General features: G+C 48.0%; 1 protein-coding gene across 1 annotated transcript in view; it reads right to left on the reverse strand.

Annotated features, from left to right (window-relative positions):
* Window positions 1-21,146, reverse strand: part of cacna1c (calcium channel, voltage-dependent, L type, alpha 1C subunit) — a 1,034,505-nt gene that overhangs the window by 616,577 nt on the left and 396,782 nt on the right. Inside the window, exon 3 of the mRNA XM_070900503.1 lies at window positions 1,488-1,627. The gene's annotated coding sequence lies outside the window, so the exon portion shown is untranslated. The remainder of the gene's footprint in view (window positions 1-1,487; window positions 1,628-21,146) is intronic.

The following is a 21,146-nucleotide window of genomic DNA, read 5'->3' on the forward strand; positions in this document are numbered from 1 at the left end:
TGGAGCACATCGTTGAGCACTGCCCTCAGTGGAAATTTGCAGGCAGCGTGCAAGATATCCACGCTGTTATACCGGAAGCTTTGGCCTGGATATCCAACTTGGATATTGACATTTAATTTGCTTTGCTACTACCATATGAAAGAAGAAGACTAGAGGGCTAGAGGAGAGGAGATTTTACTACAGCTATATAAAGCCCTGGTTAGACCATATCTGGTGTACTGTGTACAGTTCTGAGCACCGCACCATAGAAAGGATATAGTGGCCTTGGAAGGAGTGCAGCACAGATTCACCAGAATTTTACCAAGGCTCCAATGATTAAATTATGAGGAGAGATAATATAAACTAGGCTTGTATTCCCTGGAATATAGAAGGTTAAGGGGTAATCTGATTGAGGTTTTTAGGATTTTGAAAGGAAGTGATAGGGTAGATGGAGAGACTCTCCTGGTGCGGGAGTCTCGGACAAGGGAAAACCTTAAAATCAGACCCAGGTAGTTCAGGAATAAAGTTAGGAAACACTTCTTCATGCAAAGGGCACACAAAAGGGAGTAAATGCTAGCTCAATTAATAATTTTAAATCTGAGGTGGATAGATTTTTACTAGCCAAGGGTAATAAGGGATAAGGAACCAATGCGGGTGGATGGAGTCAGGAGACAGATCAATCATAATTTCATTGAATGGCGGAACAGACTTGAGGGGCTGAATGTTCCTGTTCCTATGTGTTTTTGGAATGAGGAAGAAAGATGGTATAGTGTGCCCTTGTAAAGGATATGATGCAGGGGAAGGAACTATTCAGAATGCTGAGGGATGTAAGGACTATTGTCAGGTGTTATTAAGAGAGATGGAGAAACAAAGAGCTGTATTCACCTGTGCTGCTCTCATCACATTATTGAAGTGATTCTTAAATTGAATCCAGGCCTTGGGAGTGATGCTCATGGAACTCATCAGCTCTGCCATCTCTCTCTAGGCCTAGTATATGTAGAAATTGGGAATCTTCTTCTCACTTGAGGAAAACAAAATATGCCTCTTTGCCCTCAACTCTTCCACCAAGACCTCTAGCGAACAATCAGATAACTTGGAGACAGCCATGTGACTCATTTCTTAGTTCACAAATAAATCTTCCAAAAGTTGAATGCAATCGCTCCTTAAAATGTGCATTCATGTTTTAAATAGGTCTCTGGATCGCCTCTGGAAGTCCCAGCTGGAAAGTTGGCTGCCCGCCCATTTCTGAGTCAATTGGTTGGCAGCCTGCTAATCAGATGCAAATGATGCCCTGGAATTAAAATAGCTCGGCCCTTAAACTGATGTCATCAGGCGAGTTTGATGTGCATCCTGCATGCCCGAAACCCACTCCCAGTTAAATTCCCCATGTATCTTTTATTGTTATAGGTTTTAGAACTAGTTTGAAAAGGCAGCAAGAAAAGACAATGGAATTCAAATATCAGTCTTGCGTCCTATATTTTGCAATTGTACCTTGTCAAAATACTTACTAGGTACACCAGACACGAGGCGTAATGGTCGTAGGACTCTGAATGCTCTTAGAGCTTTGACATCGAATCCAGCAGCTTTACCGCCGATTGGGTTAATTCCTTCTGCTTTGGTTGCTTGTTCTAAAATGGCACTAAAAAGCCTATAAGAGAAAGAAAAAAAAACAAAGGTATAGTTTATCAATAACATAGCCATACAAAATGCACAGCCCACTTATCCAAGATAGTCTTCTTTTGCATTGTGATCAGCTCACATTATTTCACCAACTGCAGTAACAAAAAAAGATGTGTTTTCCTAGAGTGCCTTTTCATGACTTCAGAACATCCAAAAGCACTCCCAGCCAATAAAGCACTTTTGAAGTGCAGTCACTGTTGTAAAGTAGGAAACGTGGCAGCCAATTTGTGCACAAGGTACCACAAACAGCAATGAGATAATTACCGGATAATCTGTTTTAGTATGCTGATTGAGGGAAAAATATTGGCTGGGACACTGGGGAGAACTCCCCTGTTCTTCTTTGAAACAGTGTTGTGTAATCTTTTACGCCCACCTGAGGGCAGATGGGTCTTAGGTTTCATACCTCATCGAAAAGACGGCACCTCCAACATGTGCAGCACTCGCTTAGTACTAGAGTGTCAGCCTCGATTATGTGCTTAAGTCTTTGCAGTCGGACTTGAACCCTCAACCTTCTGACTCAGAGGTAGAAAGTGCCACTACTGAGCCATGACTGACAGTAGAAATAAGATTCATTTAAATTAATTAGTGAGTGAGTACACATCCTCAGTGACTTATCAACATTCATATTTATTCCAGATAATGAATGCAAAAGGTATTTAACCTCAGGCTATGCGTGCTAGCGATAGTTTTGGGCCAAGGAAATACTCAGCATTACTACAGTTCTTGGTGTTCTTAAACCATAGTTGAAGAATAGATTTTCCAGTAACCTTTAAAATTGTTGTTCTGGTTAAAGATATGTCCCACATACTGGATTTTATACTTCTTGTGGAGTAATATTTTTCCTGGAACTTTCTTAAAATTCAGTGCTCACAAAAATGGTTACTTAGCAAGATTCAAGGATTTCTGAAACAGAGGGAGTTGCACCTCTTGCACAAAGTAGGAAACTTTTGCAACAGTCCACTAAGGTCATGAGATCACAAAAAAATGTTAAGGGATCTGAAAATGGGTGATAAATAGGCAACAGATTGTTTTATTTTTCAATCTCATCAAAGCTGCAAATCACCAGCAACAGTCTTTCAACCTGCAGATTGTGTAGGTTGTGTAGATTGTGTAGGGCTCCCGAAAGCTAAAAGCAAAGTTGCAATATGTCACATGATGCACAGTACAGGGTATAATAGCTATTCAATTTCTACCCTCAATGACAGTAGGGAACATTCCAAGGTCTCGAAAGGATGTTTTATTAAGCGGAGCTTCCCTTGGTAAATATTCCCACTTTCCTCTGAGATCTTTATGTGGTTAGAAAGAACTGGGGAAAGTGTCATGTAGTCTTGGCAAGGCAAAAGATGTATTTCTTGTGGAAGTTGGGTGGTGTGAACTACGGAGGGGGAAGGGGTGTATAGATTTGTCTTCACTCAGGCTGATAAATACCTGGGTAGTACAGTGTTTCTCTTCCTCTATCTTCACTCAAGCAATTCACCTGTCATGATAAAGCTACTGGGTGTTGGTTCTTATTTTCCTGTTTATTATGAAGCACTTAACCTTTCCAGACAGCAGAGGGACATTGCTTTATAGGGTGCAGCTGAAGCTATTTGGGTTCAGTTGGAAGCTATTGGTCCAAAATTATCATTGAAACTCTTTTGAGTTTACCTGAAAAAAAACATAAACATTAAACCATGCCACCCGCCTGGGTGACACAGCAGACATTTTCAAGGCCCCTTTTTTTTTCCCTTTTTTTGTGTTTTTTTTTTGTTTTTCTTTTTTTTTGGTTTTTTTTTGGGGCGCTAAAATCACATTTTTCCAAGTGCCCCCTATAAAAGGGGAGGGGGACACTAAAAGCACCGGCAATTAAACCAAATTAAACTTTAAAACGTAAAATCAAATTAAAATTTGGTTGCCGGGCGTGACGATGCACTCCAGTCCCTCCGGTGCCCACCTCTCGCGGAAGGCCGCGAGCGTACCGGTGGACACCGCGTGCTCCATCTCCAAGGACACCCTGGACTGGATGTAAGAGCGGAAGAGAGGCAGGCAGTCAGGTTGAATGACCCCCTCGACCGCCCGCTGCCTGGACCGGCTGATGGCACCCTTGGCCGTGCCCAGGAGCAGTCCTACGAGGAAGCCTTCGGACCTACCCGCTCCCCTCCGCACAGGGTGCCCAAAGATCAGGAGAGTGGGACTGAAGTGCAGCCAGAATTTCAGGAGCAGCCCCTTCAAATAATAAAACCAAAATTATCATTGATCCCTATTATCAGTCTGCAGGTGAAGTGACCCAACAGGATGAGGCATGCTGGATTCAAATTAAATGGGCAACCTAATTAGTAATGTTTGTATAATAGAGGACTTAAATTTCCCAGGTATCTTGTTATCTCATAGTGATGTACCTGATATGAGGTCTGAAATATTTGTAGATATAAGTGATTGCTTCATCGTACAAAATACAATGCATACAGATACAGTAATGCCTTCCATGTAAAGGAACATGTGGGCAACAGTGACCATAATATTATTATATTCAATTTAATCAATCAAGCTCAAGCTAATGAAAATGTAATCCTAGTGCAACATTACAAGAGGAATACATTTATTTGCAACGGCGGTGGATGACTTGAGTGAGCCTTACTGACTTGAGAGACCTACTTGACAGAGATAATAGCAGGACTGATGGAAAAATCAAATATATTTAAAATCACTTTGCAAGAAGTAGTCATGAATGTCCCCGAGGTCAAAAGGAGAGATGGAAACACAAAATCAAAATGGCTAACTTGTCCTAAGACAAGACACCCTCTTTTTAAAAAGTTAGGTTTTCATCTTTGCGGAGGAAGGTAGCACATAATAAAATTGAAAGAACTTGAACAGGAGGAGACCCGGCAAATCTGCACCCATTAACATCCTTGGAAGCGAGGGTCGCTGCTTTGATGGGTCCTGCCTGGAGAAAAGCAATCACCACTGCACAAGTTGGGCCCACACTCGAGGGAGAGGGTAAGTCCTTCAAATTCATTGTGGTACTTCAAATCAGCCTGCTGCCTGGCCTGCAATGTGTGAGCCTACTCATGCCACCCACCCTGCCCCCTCCTCTGCTGCTAACCATTTGACTGTTCTGTTATAATTTGCAGAATTTGTGGCCAACCCTGACGATGCAGAAGATTCAGATGCGGATGAGCCTGAAGAGGAGAACATCTTCCAATCCAACCCTCCAGACCAAGAACATGGGGGTGAGGGGGAGGGGGAGGGATGGAGCTGGATGAAGCTCCCACTGTTTTACTGAATTTAGAGGAGGTGCCAGTCATTGTGGTGACAGCCCCTTCCGTGACTCGTGGTTTAAGTGCTGGTGGGAAATTCCATGGTTTCCCACCTTCCGAGGTTGCAGGTCCCAGTGGTGGGGTGCAGCGAGGCACACCCAGGGCCCCACCTGCCGAGATTGCGGGTCCCAGTGGTGTGATGCAGCGAGACACACCCAGCGCCCCACCTTCCGAGGTTGCGGGTCCCAGTGGTGTGGTGCAGCGAGACACACCCAGCGCCCCACCTTCCAAGGTTGCGGGTCCCAGTGGTGGGGTGCAGCAAGGCACACCCAGGGCCCCACCGTCCCAGACTGTGGGTCCCAGTGATGGGGTGCAGCGAGGCACACCTGTGGGAAGGAGGGGAAGGAGAGTTTGATCGTGCTCTCCTGAGGTGCAGGATCTAACAGATGTGGTTCAGATGATGTAATTGAGTGCGGAGAGCACTGACCTTACCCATTCACTCCTGGACGCTATCAGTGGGATGAGTGATGAGGTAGCGGGACTGTCGGGAGAAGTAACAGCAATGACACGAGAAATGGGAATGAAGTCCGGGACCATCAGTGAGGGAATAGTGGTCATGAGGGAGGGAATGTCAGAGGTAGCTGATGTGCTGTCAGTGATCATCAGGGAGGGAATATCAGAGATAGTGCAAACACTGTCACTGACCATGAGGAAGGGAATATTGCAGGTAGTTCAGACAGTTTTGCTCAACATGAGGGAGGGAATGTTGAAGGTCGTTGAGACACTGTCAGGGCGCATGACAGACTGCATGTTGGAGTTAGCTGCTGCAATAAGAGAACACACCCAGACCCCGTGCCCATTGACAGAATCAACTGTCACTCCCACTCCAATCCCCACACCAGTCTCTGAAGAGCCCAAAGCCGGGCCTTCCAACTTGCCGTCTGGGACCTCCAACTTGCCGCCTGCCGTCGATGCCACCCCGCCCAACCCCGCCCTCAACAGGTGTGCAGTACCCGAGATCTCAGAAAGAATAAGCTTGGTACCAAGCCCAGGAACACTGTGCCACCACCTGCGGGCAGAGGTGGTGGGGAGTCAAAGACCAAGCGCAGCAGGCAGTCTTACAATAAGGTGGAGGAAAGATGGGTGGGTGCAGCCTTTCTTTGCTGTTGTAGCTGTTATTATTATTATTGTTGTTGCTGTTGTAACTGTTCTCAAATTAAAAGTTTTTTTAAGTTATGTAAATTTACAAGTTTAAACGTTTGTAAGTGATCTTAAAGTTTTTAAGTGATCTTAAAGATTGATCTTAAAATAAAGTTTGATACAAGAATAACTTTATTCAAGTTAAGTTAAGTACAAAAGAATTGTTTGTTAAACGTTTGACCAAAATATATTTTACATTAAAACTGAATCATTTCCATTATTTGTTCCATTAACGCAACACAACATTACGGAACAGCTCCAAACATTAAATGCTGTGTATCTGTAAAGCATGCACTCCCATGTTCCGCTGCCTGGGAGTGCATCCCCTGAAGTCCCAAGGGATCCCAGCATCCCTTGGGAGCACTGTACATAAGCCGGCCCCAAAGGCCTGTTCCTCACTCTGGAGTGTTTTAATAAAGACTGAGGTCACCGTTATTTTAACCTCCCTGTGTGCAGTCTCATCTGTGTTAGGAACACAATAACTGGCGACGAGTATACAAATCCAACGCAAAAATGCAGCAAACTGTGGGCATCCTGGAGAAGTTCTCGGAGGGTGAGACTGGGAAGCCTATGTCGAACGGCTAGACCAGTACTTTGTAGCCAACGAGCTGGACAGAGAAGGAAGCACTGCAAAAAGGAGAGCGGACCTCTGCACGGTCTGCAGGGCACCGACCTCATGAAGAATCTTCTGGTTCCAGTGAAACCTACAGATAAATTGTATGAGGAGCTGTGTACACTGGTTCGGGAGCATCTTAACCCGAGGGAGAGCGTGCTGGTGGCGAGGTATCAGTTCTACACGTGCCAGCGATCTGAAGGTCAGGAAGTGGCGAGCTACGTCGCCGAGCTAAGGTGACTTGCAGGACAATGTGAATTTGATAGCTACCTGGAGCAAATGCTCAGAGACTTTTTTGTACTGGGCATTGGCCACGAGACTATCCTACGGAAACTTTTGACTGTAGAGACACGACCCTCAGTAAGGCCATAGTGATAGCACAGGCGTTTATGTCCACCAGTGATAACACCAAACAAATCTCTCAGTACACAAGTGCCAGCAATGTTCATAAATTAGCTGGAACTGTGTTTGTGAGCAGAAATGTACAGGGCAGAGACCACGAGTCTGCAACTGCCAGCAGGCTTCAGGTGACCCAGATGACTCAGAGTTGGCAACAAAGGATGAATGCAAGGCAATTCACACCTTGTTGGTGTTGTGGAGGCTTCCATTCAGCCTATTCATGCCGCTTCAAAGGGTATGTTTGCAAGAGTTGTGGAACAATGGGGCATCTCCCTGCTAACCACCTCGTGGCAGAGGAAGATCGGTCCATGGTGAATCAAAGCAATTTCGAGCCTCAGAGAGAGGAGGCAGATGCTGAAGTACACGGGGTGTACACATTTTCGATGAAATGTGCACCTATAATGCTAAATGTAAAATTGAATGGCTTACCCGTAGCCATGGAACTGGACACTGGCGCTAGCCAATCCATCATGTGAAAAAAGATGTTTGAGAGATTATGGTGCAACAAAGCATCCACCACCAGAAAATGCATCAGTACCTGTTTGGCCTCAAATTTGAGCTGGAAACCGATCACAAGCCCCTCATATCCCTGTTCGCTGAAAACAAGGGGCTAAATACTAATGCCTCAGCGCGAGTGCCCACCTTTGTATGCGGGCTATCAGCATATAACTTTACCATCCGCCACAGGCCAGGCACCGAGAACTGTGCGGATGCTCTCAGTCGGCTACCATTGCCCACCACGGGGGTGGAAATGGCGCAGCCTTCAAACTTGTTGATGGTGGCGCAGCCCGCAGACTTGTTGATGGTCATGGAAGCGTTTGAAAATGATAAATCACCTGTCAGATGAGGATTGCTGGCCTGCCGGATTAGGACTTGGACCAGCCAAGATCCTCTGCTGTCCCTAGTAATAAACTGTGTACTGCATGGGAGCTGGGCCAGCAATCACGTTGAAATGCTAGAACAAATCAAACCATTCCAGCGGCAAAAGGAAGAGCTGTCCATTCAGACAGACTGCCTGTTGTGGGGTAGCCGCGTAGTGCTACCTAAAAAGGGCAGGGAGACGTTCATCTTGGATCTCCACAGCACACACTCGGGTATAGTAATGATGAAAGCGATAGCCAGATCCCACGTGTGGTGGCCCAGTATCGACTCTGACTTAAGAGTCCTATGAACGGCAATGTAGCGTGTGTACTCAGTTAAGCAACGTGCCCAGAGAGGCACCACTAAGTTTGTGGTCCTGGCCCTCCAGACCATGGTCGAGGATCCATGTCGACTATGTGGGCCCGTTTCTCGGTAAAATGTTCCTGGTGGTGGTGGATGCTTTTTCAAAATGGATTGAATGTGAAATAATGTCGGGAATCACCACCACCGCCACCATTGAAAGCCTGAGGGCCATGTTTGCCACCCACGGCCTGCCTAACATATTGGTCAGTGACAACGGGCCATATTTCACCAGTGCCAAATTTAAAGAATTCATGACCTGCAATGGGATCAAACATGTCACCTCGGCCCCCGTTTAAACCAGCCTCCAATGGGCAGGCAGAACGGGCAGTACAAACAATCAAACAGAGCTTTAAACAAGTTACAGAAGACTCACTCCAAACCCGCCTGTCCCGAGTACTGCTCAGCTACCGCACGAGACCCCATGCGCTCACAGGGGTGCCCCCGGCTGAGCTACTCATGAAAAGGACATTTAAAACCAGACTCTCGCTGGTTCACCCTGTAAAGTCCTTACACAATATCACAAATCCATACGAGGCACATTCTATGGACAAGGTCACTCCATGACCTGAACCTTTATTCACAGGACCAAGAAGTGATAACCCTGCGTGGGACCTCCCTTTATATACCTGGATGACTAGGTGAGGAGTGTCTCCCACAAGTTCGCCCCCTGTGGTCAAGGTGTGCATTTCTCACGTATATACAGTATTGCAGTGTTGTTACATAAAGGTTACATACATGACATCACTTCCCCCTCAACATCTTATTGGGATCATAGGTTAAGTCTCTCGGGTGGTCTGCGCTCTCTCGTGGAGCGCCGCAGTTGGGGCTCTGGTTGTTGAGCCTTGGTATGCGTGTCTGTCACCTGTGGTAATTCCGGCCTGTCCGGGCTGACCGCAGGGACTGTGCATGCTGCTGAATGTTCTTGTTGCTCGTTCACTGGCAGTGGTGTGAATACCATCTCATGGTCTTCCTCAGGTTCCTCAGTGTCCATGCTGAACCTTTTTTTTACTTGGTCAAGATGATTGCGGCATATCTGCCCATTGTTAAGTTTAACCACGATGACCCAATTCCCCTTTTTGTCTATTACAGTACCCTCAAGCCATTTGGGCCCCAAAGCGTGATTGAGAACAAATACGGGGTCATCAATTTCTATACATCTCCCCCTTGAATTTTGGTCATGGTACTCGTTTTGGGACTAGCGCTTGCCCTCAACAATGGCGGACAGGACTGGATGAATGAGGGGCAGCCGAGTTTTGAGTGTTCATTTCATGAGTAGCTCCGCAGGCGGGACCCCCGTGAGCGAGTGCGGTCGGGACCTATAGCCCAGCAGGAGGCGCGATAGGCGGCATTGAAGGGAGGGTCCTTGAATCTGGAGCATGCCTTGGTTTATGATTTGGACCGCACGTTCCGCCTGGCCATTGGAGGCCGGCTTGAACGGTGCTGTCCTGACATGGTTAATGATATTACCTGACATGAACTCCCGGAATTCGTAGCTTGTGAAACATGAACCATTATCGCTAACAAGGATGTCCGGCAAGCCGTGGGTCGCAAAGACTGTGCACAGATTCTCCTCGGGTGGTGGATGTCGTGCACAAATTCAAAATTATGCACTTGATCCATTTCGAGTAAGCATCAACCACAATGAGAAACATTTTTCCCATGAACGGGCCCGTGTAGTCTACGTGAATATGTGACCATGGCCTGGTGGGCCAGGGCCGCGGGCTGAGCGGGGCCTCCCTAGCTGGGCACACGTCGTGCACCTGCGTACACAGTGTTCCAGGTCTGAATCAATTCCCGGCCACCACACATGTGACCGGGCAATGGCCTTCATCAGCACGATGCTTGGGTGCTCGCTGTGGCGTTCCCTGATGAATGCTTCCCTGCCCCTCTGGGGCATGACGACCCGGCTGCCCCATTGTAGGCAGTCGGCTTGGATGGAGAGCTCATCCATCCGTCTGTGAAACGGTCTGACCTCCTCAGGGCATGCTCCGTGTGCGGGCGCCCAATCCCCAGTCAGGACACATTTCTTAATCAAGGATAGGAGGGGATCTCTGTTTGTCCAGATTTTGATCTGGCGGGCTGTGATGGGGGTGCCTGCGCTGTCAAAGGCATCGACAGCCATGACCATCTCAGCGCTTTGCTCCGCTGCCCCCTCGGTGGTGGCCAGTGGATGCCTGCTGAGCGCGTTAGCGCAGTTTTCGGTGCCGGGCAGGTGCCGGATGGTGTCGTCATACGCAGCGAGCGTGAGAGCCCATCGCTGTATGCGAGCTGACGCATTGGTATTGACAGCCTTGCTGTCTGACAGCAGGGACGTTAACGGCTTGTGGTCAGTTTCTAATTCGAACCTCCTGCCAAAAAGGTACTGATGCATCTTTTTCACCCCATAGACACATGCGAGTGCTTCCTTCTCAACCATCCCATATCCCCGTTCAGCTTGAGAGAGCGACCTGGAGGCATAAGCCACAGGTTGGAGTTGGCCCTCAGCGTTACCCTGCTGCAAAACGCACCCAACCCCATATGACAATGCATCACATGTCAGAACCAATTTCTTACGGGGGTCGTACAGGGTCAACAACTTATTTGAACAATGTAGGTTCCGCGCCCGATTGAAAGTCCGTTCCTGACAGTCCCTCCAAAACCAATCGCAACCCTTATGCAGGAGCACATGTCGCGGCTCCAACAATGTGCTTAAGTTCGGCAGAAAGTTCCTGAAATAGTTCAAGAGTACCAGAAATGAACGCAACTCCGATGTGTTGCAGGGCCTGGGCGCTCGTCGAATCACTTCTGTTTTGGATTCGGTAGGCCGAACCCCGTCTGCAGCAACCCTCCTGCCCAGAAACTCGACCTCGGGAGCCAAAAACACACACTTAGACTTCTTGAGTCGCAGGCCTACCCGGTCCAGTCGGCGTCGCACCTCCTCCTGGTTGCGGAGGTGTTCCTCGGTGTCACGACCGATGATGAGGATGTCGTCCTGAAATATAATTGTTCCAGGAATGGATTTGAGCAGGCTTTCCCTGTGTCATGAAAAATCGCGGCCGCTGATCGAATGCCAAACGGACACCTGTTGTAAACAAACAGTCCCTTGTGCGTGGTGATGGTGGTCAGTAGTTTAGATTCGTCGGCCAGTTCCTGGGTCATATAGGCTGAAGTGAGGTCCAACTTGGTGAACAGCTTGCCGTCTGTCAGCGTGGCAAAAAGGTCCTCCAGTCTCGGGAGCGGGTATTGGTCTTGATCGTGGCCTTGTAGTCGCCACCGATCCTGACCGAGCCATCCGGTTTTAGGACGGGAACGATGGGGCTTGCCCAGTCGCTGAATTCGATATAATTCGAGATAATGCCCTCTCTCAGCAAACGGTCCAACTCGCTCTCAATTTTCTCCCGCATCACATACGGCACAGCTCTGGCTTTGTGATGCACTGGTCTGGCATCTGGGGTGATGCGTATCACTACTTTGGTACCTTTGAACGTCCTGACGCCAGGTTGAAATAGTGACACAAATTGCTGTAGGACCTGTGAGTATGAACTTCGCTCCACAGATGACATGGCGTGCACATCCGCCTATTTCCAGTTCATCTCAGCTAGCCAGCTCCTCCCCAAAAGTGCGGGGCCGTTTCCCAGGACAATCCAGAGTAGCAGCCGGTTCTCTGACCGATTATGTGTTACCACCAAGTTTGCACTGCCTAGCACTGGGATGATCTCTTTGGTGTACGTCCGTAGCTGCGTGTCAATGCATTCCAGTTTTGGGTGTCAATGGCCCCATCCCAGGCCGCATTGTCCACTGGGGGGGGGGGGGGGGGGGGCGTAAATGTCCTTTCAGCCCGCTATTGTCTCTGTTGGAGACTTATTCTTGGGTTTATTGCTGCCTGGGGTGTGTTGAATTGCCCTTGCCTGCCTGCGAGGCTGTGTGGTCGCATTTATGATATTGACTCCCTGATCCATTGGAGGCAGAATTGCGTGCGTATATTATCTTGGTTTCCTCCCCCGCCGCCATAAAAGTCTGAGCCATCAACACCGCCGCTTCCAAGATCAAGTCCTTGGTCTCAATTAGCTTTCTGAAAATCCCAGCATAACCGATGCCCTCAATAAAGAAATCCCTTAGCATCTCCCCCCTGCAGGCATCTGTAAACTTACAGAGGCTGGCCAAGCGCCGGAAGTCCGTAACGAAATCCGGTATGCTCTGTCCTTCCCGACGTCGGTGGGTATAGAATCTGTGTTGGGCCATGTGTATGCTGCTCGTCGGTTTGAGTTGCTCACCGATTAGTTTGCTGAGCTCTTCCAAGATTTTGTCTGCCAGCTTCTCGGGTGCTAGCAGGTCTTTCATGAGCGCGTAAGTCTTAGGTCCACAGCTGGTCAGCAGATGAGCCCTTCGCTTGTCGGCCGCTACGTCTCCCAGCCAGTCCTTCGTGACAAAACTCTGCTGGAGCCTCTCAATGAAATCGTCCCAGTCCTCACCAACACAGTACCGTTCATCTGTGCTGCTGGTGGCCATTCTCGTGGGTCACTGATTCCCGTTTCTCGTCGCCAATGTAAAGTCCTTACATAATACCACAAATCCACATGTGGCACATTCTGTGGACAAGGTCACTCCATGACCAGGAAGTCATGACCCTGCGTGGGACCTCCCTTTATATACCTGGATGACCAGGTAAGGAGTGTCTCCCACAAGTTCACCCGCTGTGGTCAAGGTGTGCATTTCTTTCGTATATACAGTATTGCAGTGTTGTTACATAAAGGTTACATACATGACACACCCCAATCTGCATGACCAGGTAGAGAGCAGGCAGCAGCAACAAAATGTAAATGATGATCACGCCATTGTGTCACGGGAAATTGATCTGAATGACCCTATGTATGTGCTAAGCTATGGACATGGTCCTAAGTGGATCGTGGGCACGGTGATAGCTAAAGAAGGGAGTAGGGTGTTTGCAGTCAAACTAGACAATGGACAAATTTGCAGAAAGCACCTGGACCAAACGAGGCTGCGGTTCACAGACTGCCCTGAACAACCCACAGCAGACACCACCTTTTTCGAGCCCACAACACATACCCAAAGGATCAACGACACCACCCCGTACCAGGAAATCGAACACATCACGCTCAATAGCCCAGCAAGGCCAGGCTCACCCAGCAGCCCTGCAGGGCCAACAACACGCCAGCCCAGCGAGGACACAGCCAACACACCAGAACAGACATTTGTATCGAGGCGGTCCACCAGGGAAAGAAAGGCTCCCTACCGCCTCACCTTGTAAATAGTTTTCACTTTGATTTCGTGGGGGAGTGATGTTGTGTATCTGTAAAGCATGCACTCCCATGTTCCGCCACCAGGGAGTACATCCCCCTGAAGTCCCAAGGGATTCCAGCATCCCTTGGGAGCACTGTATATAAGCCGGCCACTAAGGCCTATTCCTCACTCTGAAGTGTCTTAATAAAGACTGAGGTCATTGTTACTTTAACCTCCCTGTGTGCAGTCTCATCTGTGTTATGAACACAATAGTAAACATGGCCCATGTGGAATAGTTGTCGCTGAGCCTTCAGGCATCAGTAAAGCATTCATGGATGAGCTGCTGGCACAGGCTCGAGCAATTGTTAAAGGGGCACGATTGCCCGCCCTCCTCCGCCGTTGTGCTCTGGCCTCAGGCACTTGCATGGTTTCCTCATCCTTATCGGCCTCCTCCTGCTCATCGTCTGCATCTTCCGCATCATTATCATCAGCCACTCTCACCGCAGGTGGGTCTTCCACTACCAGGTGCTGCTTCCTCATGATGGCTAAATTATGCAGCATGCAGTACACAACAGTGAACTGACCACAATCTCAGGGGAGTACAGCAAGTAGCCTCCGGAATGGTCCAGGCATCGGAGCTGTTTCAAGATGCCAATGGTCCTCTCTATGATGCTGCCATTACAATGTGCGACATGTATTCACGGTCGGCTTCCGTCCGGGTTACACGTCGGGGCGTCATGAGCCAGGAGGCGAGGCCGTACCCTTTGTCTCCCAGTAGCCAGCTCTGCCCTTCTGGCTGCTGCTGAAACATGGCAGATATAACACTGTTGCATAGGATGAATGTATCATGGATGCTCCCAGGGTATCTTGCATCGACTGACATGCTACGATGCATGTCGTCACACACGAGCTGTACATTAATTGAGTGGAAGCCTTTTCTGTTCCTGTACATCTCGGAATTCTCCAAAGGTGTTCGCATGGTAATATGGGTACAATCAATGCAGTCCTGTATCTTTGGGAAGCCAGCAATCCTGGAGAAGCCCACAGCCCTGTCATGGATTGCTTGGGCGGTCATGGGAAACTTTATGAAGTCATTCCTCCATGCATACAGTGCAGCTGTCACCTGGCGAATGCAAACATGTGTTGCATGTTGAGCGATGGCACATTCATCCCCAGTTATAGCTTGAAATGATCACCCCTGGCAACCAAATTTTAAATTGAACGTGTAAAATTTTATTTGTTTAAGCTTGTCGGTTTTAGTGCCCCCACCCCCCTTTTAGCCCGGGGGCACTTGTATAATTTGTGTTTTTTGGTGCCCTCAAAAAAAAACAAGGGGGCACTTGAAAAGTTTTTGGAGTGTGCCCCCCCTTTAATCAGGGGGCACGTGATTGTTTCTGCACAAAATAGTTGTAGCTTGAAATGAGCCGTTGGCATAGAATGAAAGTACAGCTGCACCTTCATTTCAACTGACAAAGTAGTTCTCCTGATGCTTTTAGGTTGTAGGTCTGCTTTGACCAACTCATAGATCTCAGTTACAACTTCTTTGCAGAAACACAGCCTTCTGACACAGTCTGCATCACTCAGGTGGCGGTACGAACGCCTGCCTCGATATACCCAAGGTGGGTAAGGCCTCCTGCCCAGCACCCTATGGGCTCTGATGTTCCTCATATGATGACGTTGAATCAATTGTCTCCTACGTGGCACCATGATGCAGAAGGCTCGCACAAAGTATGGCATTGTCAGTATTGCCCCCATACTTAAATTTAACCTTTGAAAGAAGCTGAAAACGGCAGGAAAGCAGGCAGGACAGGTTCACAGTACTCTTTCTCTCCCCAAGGTCTGTATGGATGGACCACACAAGATCTTGTGACTTCTCCTCTCCCCCCCCCGCCCCCCCCCCCCGCCCCCTTAACTAATTGCAGTCTTGTGACTTCTCTCCTTCTCTCCCCCCCCCCCCACCCCCCCAATCATTGCAGTCTTCAGAAGCCTTCTGATCGGCACCTCGCTCCCCGGGATCGAAGCCTTCCGATCGGCACCTAGCTCTCTCTCCTCCGCCCCCCCCACAGTTTGTTTTCTAGCTGAGCCCTGAGCCCCTGTGTCCGGGCACGGAGCCGATTCTGCCGGCCAAAGCTGCGACCCTCCAGCCCTGCTTCAAGGTGGTGGCGTGTGAGTGAGTAAAAAAAAAAGTGAAAACTTCTGAAATCCAATAAACTTCAATTTACTATGTTGACAGGTAAAAAAAGTTAAACTTTATTATTGATTTTTATAGTGTTCTTAACTCCCTCCAAAATCTTCGATTTAAAAACAATGGCATCTTTTCGCGCCGATTTCTCAATGTGCGCTGGTTTTCTTAAGTGCCCAGAAAGTTTTCCAGGAATGGCCAAATACACCAACCTAGGAGGTAAAAAGGTTGGCAAAACTGCGAAAAATTATAAAAACCGGCGCAGACATGAGGCGTAATAAAAAACTGGCCTAGAAAAATCGTAACTAAGTCAGTTATGCCAGTGAAGATCGCAGGGGGAAATTTGGGAAAAAATAAATAGGCGGAAAAAAAACGGCGCGCGCCAAAAAAACGCCGCAAATGACCCGGGAAAATTGAGCCCATATAACTGGTATAAGGTAAATAACTCTTCAGAGAATAGAGATGGTATCAGACTCAGAGCAACAAAAGCTGTGGTCAAATCAGCCAAAATGACAATGGAAATGAGGCTGGTGGATAGATCTGGTAGTGATAGCCTAGACTTTTTTTTAACTATGTTATGAAACAGGGGGCCATTAAGGAATTTATATAGCTGTTGAGGGATTCTGCAGGGCAGATTTTGGTCGAGTTCCAAGATATAGGTGAGGTATTAGAGATGCATTGTATAAAACAACAAGGACTACTAGAGAACCTCAGCATGGCTTCTAGAAAAGGAAGTCCTGGCTCACCAATTTGACTGAATTTTTTGAGGAGGTTCCAAAATTGATGGATGAGGAAACCTGGTTAATATTGTGTATCTAAATACTCAAAAAGCCTTTTATGAAGTGCAGTGCAATGGCCTGCCAAGTAGGGTCACATCTTGTGATATTGATATGCAGATATTAGGTTGGATATAGAATTAGTTGTATTTGTGTAGACAGAAGTTGGTTATTAGTAATGATGGTTCTACCTGGGGGCTGATCACCAGCGTAGTCCAGTATTAGGGCAATTGCACTTCAGCACCTTTTATTAATTATCTGGGCGAAGGTATTGGAGAAACAAAGCAAAAATTGGTGGATAACACAAAGCAACATGCAAGAGTAAAGACTCTAGATTGGAAAAATAGCTCTCGGGCAGATTTGGATGCAATGGGGGAAAAGGCATCTTGCAGATGTCTTTTAATACCATTTTGATGTGTTTCCTTTCTTGATTGCCTTCTTTCTTGATGGAAGGCATAAGTTTTTTTAAATAATCCTTTTAGCACAATTTTGTTACACTGGGACTAGTAGTCATATTGCTCTTTAATGTACTATTTTGATGCAAATATAGCTTTTGTTAAATACAATATTAAGATATAAACAGAAAATTCCGGAAGTAATCAGCAGGCAGTCAGCATATGGAGAGAGGAAGGTAAAGTTAATGTTTCAGGCTAATGACCTTTTGCAGAAAGGTTAACAACCTGAAACATTAATCCTACCTTCCTCTCTCCACATATGCTGCCTGACCTGCTGAGTATTTCCAGCAATTTCAGATTTTCAGTATTTTGCCATTTTATAAGATATAAGCACCTGTAATAGAAAACATGAAAAATCTGAGTATATTCCCCTATGAAACTATGTTAGTTACTACTCCTCAGACCAAACTTTTCTTTCCATTTATCATCACTTCAGATTCTTAATAAGCCTAAGCCTTCTTTAGAAATCTCAAGACATTGTGCTCAAAATTAGCCAGGAGTTGCTCCGGTATTTTTGGAGTAACTTGGTTTTTCTGGCGCAAGTTAGAAATCCCCACTTTCCCCAATAAACTTGCTCCAGAGTAACTGAATTAGTTACGATTTTTTTAGTTTAGTTTTTTTTTCTCAAAAGTGGGCGTTCCCAGTCACCTACGCCAGTTTTGGCCATTTAGGCAACTTTGGCCAGCTACTAGTTACTCTAAATCTACTTAGGCCAGCGTATGTAGCCATTTCAGAAAACCCTTGCGAAGAGTTAAGAAATTGGCGCTGGTTAGTACATTCTAAAGCACCAAGACTTACAAAGCACTAAACAAAGCACAAAAAGTAATAAGCATTCAATAACAAATAAAAAATAGAAGCAAGTGGAGAGGACCTGCACTTAAAGCACCAAGACTTACAAAGTTTTAAGGAAAGATTAGAAGAAAATAAAGGAACTCGGCAAACATAAACTCCGCCTGTTTACCAAAAACATCGCTTCTTGCTTTACTATTATAAGAGGTCCCGCCCGACCAAACCTGAAATGAAAAAATTGGACCAAAAAGCACTCTTATTCACCAAACACCGATGATTAAACTTTCTACTCAACCCCAGTAAGGCTTAATTAAAACCTATTTAACACTGCTCTTCCTGACATTGACCCTGGCCATCTTAATCACAGTAGTTTAAACCACGAACACAAGCAGCTACTTACACAGCGGGCCGGTGCGGGAGACCACTCGGCCAGGGATAGGGGCGACAACTGCGAGCATCGGGTTCCTCTCACACAGGCTGTAGGAGGCGCTGGGGGCGAGGAGCTACAGCGCATGTGGGCACACTCGAACGCGCAGGTGCAGACGTCCCGGCTCTGTTTTCAGTGCCAGCACATTGGCTGTGCCCCCAATCCATGGCCACACTACGCCACCACCGAAGAGAGGCAGGACAGCAGCCAAAGTCGGGAGGAAGATTTTGGGCGCGTTTGGAGTTGTGGAAAAGTGGCGCACCCTGGGTGAGTGCGCCAAAAATCATCCGGGGCCAATTTTGAGCCCATAGAAAGGGCCATGGAGAGGACTGTAGGCCAAATGATGACCTGAACCAGAGGGTGTCCATCTCCTGTGGAATTATAACCTAGTGAAGAACTGATACCTTCCGGAATGAGAGAAGAAAAGAAAATTTGTGTAAAAAGGAGGAAAAAAATAGTTGATGGTTATGAGGAGGAGCAAAATATTTCAATCAAGACTCAGAAAGCTAGGACTGGTACTAGAAATAACTGGTTAGCTCCTGTTTTTTGAATTGGGAAATGTTTTCCAGTTCTGGACAAAACCTGGATAAGTACAGACTTTTAATTATTACCATCAGATTATTAGGGCACATATATATATATTTTCAATTTATTTTTAAATTCTGTGTCAGATTCTGTTAACTTTGATGAAGAGAACAAAAGGTTTGGAGGTTGAATTAAATCATGTTTCTTTTTAAACAATCAGCCAGACAGAATGATTGGACCCAAGTTTTGGCCTCAGTTGCTCCTGATTTTTTAGAAATTCAAATTCTCGGCATTTAGTTTGCTCCAGTTCTAGTCAGTTAGAACAGTTTCACTTTGGAACAGAATTTTTTTTTCAAAAGGGGGCGTGTCCGGCCACTTACACCTGTTTTCAAAGTTTCGGCAGTGAAAACTTACTCCAAACTAACTTAGAATGGAGTAAGTGAAGATTTTTGTACGCTCGAAAAAATCTTGTCTACACTTTAGAAAATCAGGCATGGTTACAAATGAGGCGTAGGGAATGGGGGGAGGGGGGTTTAAAGGGAAGTTTACAAACATTAAACACTTCAGTTTTACAAATAAAGAGCCATCATCAAAAATAATTGATAAAAACATCAATAAATCAACCAATAAATCAATCAAAAAAATTAATAAGAAATAAATAAAACATTTTCTACTTTCCGACTGCAGCACCGGGAGCCCTCCAACAGCGTGCTGAGATGCCCCCCCCCCCAGTGTGTCTCTGTCAGTGTCTCTATCTCTCTGTCTGTCTGTCTGTGTGTGTCTCTCACTCTCTGTCTGTAAGTGTCTGTGTTTCTGACAGCAAGGAGAGGAGGAGGAGGGGGTAGAGGGAGAGAGGGGGGGCAGGGGGAGGGGAGGGAGGGAGGCAGAGGGGGAGGGAGGGAAGGGGGAGGGATGGGGAGAAGGGGGAGGGAAGGGGGAGAAGGGGGGGAGAGAAGGGGGGAGAGGAGAAGGGGAAGGGGGGAGGAGAAGGGGAAGGGGGGGAGGAGGAGAGGAATGGGAGGAGGAGGAGGGGAAGGGGGAGAAGGGGAAGGGGGGAGAAGGGGAAGGGGGGAGAAGGGGAAAGGGGGGAGAGGAGAAGGGGAAAGGGGGGGTGAGGAGAAGGGGAAAGGGGGGGAGAGGAGAAGGGGAAAGGGGGGGAGAGGAGAAGGGGGAAAGGAGAAGGGGGGAAAGGAGAAGGGGGGAAAGGAGAAGGGGTGGAAAGGAGAAGGGGGGAAAGGAGAAGGGGGGGAAGGAGAGGGGGGGAAAGGAGAAGGGGGAAAGGAGAAGGGGGGGAAAGGAGAAGGGGGGAAAGGAGAAGGGGTGGAAGGAGAAGGGGGGGAGGAGAAGGGGAAGAAGGAGAAGGGGAAGTGAGGCTGAACGGGCCGGGCCAGGCCCAGCCAGGCCCAAGACTTCGGGCAGGGCCCGTCTCCAGCACCAGATTTACAGGTAGGTGGCGTTGGGTCGGGTCGGGTCCGGGGTCCGGGGTTGGGAGCGCGGGTCGGGTCGGGGGGAGCACGGGTCGGGGTCGGGAGCGCGGGTCGGGTTGGGGGGGGCGGAGGGTGGTCGGGTCGGGTCGAGGGGGGAGGAGGGAGGTCGGGTTGGTTCGGGTGGGTTGGGGAGGGAGGGAGCGCGGGGTCGGGTCGGGTCGGTTCGGTTTTCGGTTCAATTCGGGTCGGGGGGTGGGAAGCGCGGGTCGGGTCCAGTCCGGGGGGTCGGGTCGGGTCAGGTCCGGGGGCGGGGGGGGGAGGCGGCGGGGAGCGGGAGTCGGGTCGGGGTCGGGTCCGGTCCGGGTGCGGGGGGCAGGGGGAAGCGGGAGTCGAGTCAGGTCGGGAGGAAGCAGGAGCTGGGCGTGGGAGGCAACTTTATGCACGCAGCCCCAGTGAGGCCATTCGGCCAGGGCTAGGGGCTGCGTGCTTCGGGCCCCTCCCACACAGTTTTGGGCGCCTGGAGCTACTGCACATGCGCGCCCACTGTAGCGCGCATGTGCAGAGGTCCCGGCACTGTTTTCAGCGCAGGGACCTAGCTCCGCCCCCCACAGCTCATGCTGCGCCGCGCCCGACTCCAGAGGACCAGCAGGGAGCCGGAGAATCTGTACGTTTTTTTTAGGCGCACTTTGTGGCGCAAATAACGAGCGTTCAGGTCAGTGCTGCGCTGTTCTAGGCGCGGCCCGAAACTTGGGCCCTTAATTATTATGCATAATTAAGGATTTTTCAGTAGTGTACAAATGTTTCACAGTTTGATGTGATACCCCAAAATTCTCACTTTATTTTGAAGTTTTTTTTTATATTGGTTCCTTTCTCTTTCATTTGTCAATCATGTAATATTATGGGTTTCTTTCCCTCTGCAAAACTGTATTAATGCAATGTCTTTATATAAGCAGAACAATCACAAGGATCTAACCCGCAACACAATGAATATGGGATGGAAACCAATGCTTTAAA

This window comes from Pristiophorus japonicus, chromosome 15 (assembly GCF_044704955.1).
Source record: "Pristiophorus japonicus isolate sPriJap1 chromosome 15, sPriJap1.hap1, whole genome shotgun sequence".
Lineage (NCBI taxonomy): Eukaryota > Metazoa > Chordata > Chondrichthyes > Pristiophoridae > Pristiophorus > Pristiophorus japonicus.